Source organism: Triticum dicoccoides, chromosome 3A (genome assembly GCF_002162155.2).
Source record: "Triticum dicoccoides isolate Atlit2015 ecotype Zavitan chromosome 3A, WEW_v2.0, whole genome shotgun sequence".
NCBI lineage: Eukaryota > Viridiplantae > Streptophyta > Magnoliopsida > Poales > Poaceae > Triticum > Triticum dicoccoides.
In genome coordinates this window covers 763498702-763503664 of record NC_041384.1, presented here as the reverse complement: position 1 = coordinate 763503664, position 4963 = coordinate 763498702, and positions in this window count along the sequence as shown.

The window sequence follows — 4963 nt, the reverse complement described above, 5'->3', positions numbered from 1 at the left end:
CATGAAAACAAAGTAGATCAACAGTAGAACAAAAATAGCACTGTAATTAACATGAGTACACCTTGAAAATTATGAAAAAATCTGCTGCATATAACCACTGTAAGAACTGTAGATTATACCACTATAAATTAGTACAGGTTTGTGAACCTCATTTGTAATTTACAGTAGTGAATCGGTTGAATTACACTAGTATATTTACAGTTCTACGGTGGAGTTACAGTGTAAATGTGCAGTTGAATTACACTATAAATCCGTAGATTTGTAGTTTTGACAATATCACCTGACGTTGACAAACCCCTAAAACTATCTAGAAAAGAGAAGTTACCCAACAAAGACAAACCAAACAAATTAGCCATGAAAATTATATTGTAACTGCCCTGTGACTTGCAGTGAGTTGCACAAGAATTAGTGAATTACAGTGTAATTTCCCTCTGATTTACACAGTAATTGCCCTGCAAATTACACTGAATATTGTACATGAATTACAGTAGTAATTTCCCTAAATTTACACTGTAAAACTCCTCAAATTACAGTGCAAGTGCACTGAAATTACACTGATTTCATTGTAATTGACCTGAATTTACAGTATTGATTGCCCCTGAAATTACACTTGCTGTGAAATTGCAAGTTAAGCAGCAGACCAAAAAAAAGTTCTAAAAATGGATGCAATACACATCAAACCTAGTAGCCTAGAGGGACCATAATTCTGAAAGTTACACTTAGTGTGATGAAGAAGCCTAAGAAATGAAAACCTACATGAAATTCATGGGAATTACAGTGGAATTCTGGGGTAAATTACATTGTGATATAACTAAAAAATACAGTGACTAAGCATGGGAATTACACTGCAAATCAGATGAATATTACAGTGTAAAAGAAGTAGCCTAAGAAAAATGAAAATAAAGAGGAAATTCATGGGAATTACAGTGTAATTCGGGGGTAAATCGCCTCTCGGACTGAGATCCAGTGCCTTGGCACACACAAGGCACAGATGAACAGTATCGTGCCTTGAGCTTTCAGCCGTTAGATCAGAAATTAAGGTTTCAGATTTCAGTGAACAGTGACCCGCGCTACAGTGTGTTGGTCCTGTAGCGATTATCCTGTAGCAGACTTCCTGTAGTGATGCACTGTAGCGGTGATTCTTGATGTTCATCGGACCGTCGCTTGTAGATCCAACGGCCAGGAGATGCCCTCAAGGCACGATACTGTTCATCCGTGCCTTGTGTGTGCCAAGGCACCAGATCTCAGTCCCTCTCTCTCACCCTCCTCTCTGCCTTCTTTTCACCCTGCCGCCCAAATGAAAATGGGAAAAGACACAGAGAAAACTCAAAATGGGAAAAACATGATGGTGAAGGACCAGGGCGGCCTTAACGGTTTGGGACGAAATAAAAACCGCGCCCGACAAACAGAAAACCGGCCCGAAAACCACACCTCCCAGCGTGAATCTCTGCGCAAGAACAAACGGACAGAGATTTGAATGTCAACGAATTGAAAAACAGTCGACTGTAAAATAGCAAATCCGTTCTGAATTCATCACACATTATCATATGAAAGCTGATACTCTTATATCGGTTTGTGATTGCTTACCGACCTGACCGCCTGATGCGTGCTAGTATATACTTGGAATGCCCTTTTCTTTAAAAAATAAAGGGTTTCATTACTGCAGACTATTTTAATCAAAAATGCACACGGCCACCACAACCAACAATTAATATACTGCATTCTTAAGAAAGTATTAGCCCAACATGCCTGATTCTTTTGTTTATGTTAATCCTGTTCTTGGTGGTTTTGTCTCTACCATCTGCCTTTTAGACCATTCGATGCATCTTAAGCATGTGAGGTAAGCCATGCCATTTTTGTAAAAGACCCTACAATTGTGATCAAAATTTACAGAAAACTCCCGAGTCTCTCCAGGTTTAGGTTAAGCCGCATTCCTCCCCCACCTCATCCAAATAGATAAGAGTAATAAATATTGGCTGAAACATAACATATTTTTAGTGATATGTACCAAAAATAGAGTCATTTTTTTTGTAAGTTTGTAACATATATTAGTCTATTTTTAAGCGGATCGTGCACTTTACAAGTGATATGGCAAACTAATGACACTACCGCATACAAGGATTATGTCATGCTTAAGTATGGGAATCATGGTGCAATGTACCATCACTAGTAGAAAAAGGGTCAAATGTGAAGCACATTAGTGCCGGTTTGAATTTGAGCCGGCACTAATATGTGCATTAGTGCCGGTTCCAACGGCTAGCTGGCCGCTCTCAATAGTACCGGTTCATGGCGAACCTTTAGCACCGGTTCGTGCCACGAACTGGTACTAAAGTGAGTGGTGGCAGGATGTTGTCAGTCCGGGGCCCCTCCAGCACCTTTAGTACTGGGTCGTATCACGAACCGCTACTAAAGGTCGTCCTACATAGACCCTTCGTCCACCCGAGCTCGCTCTATTCTTCCCCTTTCCCCTCTCCTCTCTGTTCTTTTCCCTCTTCCTCTCAAGGTCATCACACATTTTGCCCAAAATTTGTCAAGATTTGAAGGCCCCCATCCATTCAAATGATCACAAAGGTTAGCAACTTTGTCCTTGCATCTCTCATTGCTAGATTAGCTCGTGCAATGCTTTATATAGTGATTGATTTTGGAGTTTAGTAATTTGGGAGGAATTGTATATATGTGCTAGTATTTGATTTATATGCAATTTGAGGTCAAAAATAACGCTTAGTTTGCATATGTAGCTGTGGTTTACTTAGTGCCTTCTAAATCTCCGTCGTAACCACCGTCAATCGCCCGCAACGTCCCGTCGCCGGCACCACCTTGTGGTGAGCCTCTTGTTCATGAAGTTTTATATAAAAAATTGATGTTTGTGTGATTTGGATATATAGTTACTCGTATAATTATCTGTTGGAAATATGCCCTAGAGGCAATAATAAATTAGTTATTATTATATTTCCTTGTTCATGATAATCGTTTATTATCCATGCTAGAATTGTATTGATAGGAAACTCAGATACATGTGTGGATACATAGACAACACCATGTCCCTAGTAAGCCTCTAGTTGATAACGGGATGGTTACGGTTTCCTGACCATGGACATTGGATGTCGTTGATAACGGGATCACATCATTAGGAGAATGATGTGATGGACAAGACCCAATCCTAAGCCTAGCACAAAGATCGTGTAGTTTGTATGCTAAAGCTTTTCTAATGTCAAGTATCATTTCCTTAGACCATGAGATTGTGCAACTCCCGGATACCGTAGGAGTGCTTTGGGTGTGCCAAACGTCACAACATAACTGGGTGGCTATAAAGGTACACTACAGGTATCTCCGAAAGTGTCTGTTGGGTTGGCACGAATCGAGACTGGGATTTGTCACTCCGTGTGATCGGAGAGGTATCTCTGGGCCCACTCGGTAGGACATCATCATAATGTGCACAAAGTGACCAAGGAGTTGATCACGGGATGATGTGTTACGGAACGAGTAAAGAGACTTGCCAGTAACGAGATTGAACAAGGTATCGGGATACCGACGATCGAATCTCGGGCAAGTACAATACCGCTAGACAAAGGGAATTGTATACGGGATTGATCGAATCCTCGACATCGTGGTTCATCCGATGAGATCATCGTGGAACATGTGGGAACCAGCATGGGTATCCAGATCCCGCTGTTGGTTATTGACCGGAGAACGTCTCGGTCATGTCTGCATGGTTCCCGAACCTGTAGGGTCTACACACTTAAGGTTCGATGATGCTAGGGTTATAAAGGAAGTTTGTATGTGGTTACCGAATGTTGTTCGGAGTCCCGGATGAGATCCCGGACGTCACGAGGAGTTCCAGAATGGTCCGGAGGTAAAGATTTATATATGGGAAGTCCTGTTTTGGTCACCGGAAAAGTTTCGGGTTTTATCGGTAACGTACCGGGACCACCGGGAGGGTCCCGGGGGTCCACCAAGTGGGGCCACCAGCCCCGGAGGCTTGCATGGGCCAAGAGTGGGAAGGGACCAGCCCCTGAGTGGGCTGGTGCGCCTCCCACAAGGCCCAAGGCGCAGCTAGGAGGAGAAGGGGGAAACCCTAGGCGCAGATGGGCCTAAGGCCCACCCTAGGGCGTGCCCCCCTCTCCCCCTCTTGGCCGCCCCCCCTCCATCCCATCTAGGGCTGCCGCCCCCTAGGGGTGGGAACCCTAGAGGGGGCGCACCCTCCTCCCCTTCTCCTATAAATAGTGGGGGTTTTGGGCTGCCCAAGACACACGATTTGATCTCTCCCTGGCGCAGCCCTACCTCTCTCCTCCTCGTCTCTTGCGGTGCTTGGCGAAGCCCTGCCGGAGTACCACGCTCCTCCACCACCACCACGCCGTTGTGCTGCTGCTGGATGGAGTCTTCCTCAACCTCTCCCTCTCTCCTTGCTGGATCAAGGCATGGGAGACGTCACCGGGCTGTACGTGTGTTGAACGCGGAGGTGTCGTCCGTTCGGCACTAGGATCTCCGGTGATTTGGATCACAACGAGTACGACTCCTTCAACCCCGTTCTCTTGAATGCTTCCGCATAGCGATCTACAAGGGTATGTAGATGCACTCTCCTTCCCCTCGTTGCTGGTTTCTCCATAGATAGATCTTGGTGACATGTAGGAAAATTTTGAATTTCTGCTACGTTCCCCAACAGTGGCATCATGAGCTAGGTCTATTGCGTAGATTCTATGCACGAGTAGAACACAAAGTAGTTGTGGGCGTTGATTTTGTTCAATATGCTTACCGTTACTAGTCCAATCTTGATTCGGCGGCATTGTGGGATGAAGCGGCCCGGACCGACCTTACACGTACTCTTACGTGAGACTGGTTCCACCGACTGACATGCACTAGTTGCATAAGGTGGCTAGCGGGTGTCTGTCTCTCCCACTTTAGTCGGATCGGATTCGATGAAAAGGGTCCTTATGAAGGGTAAATAGCAATTGGCATATCACAT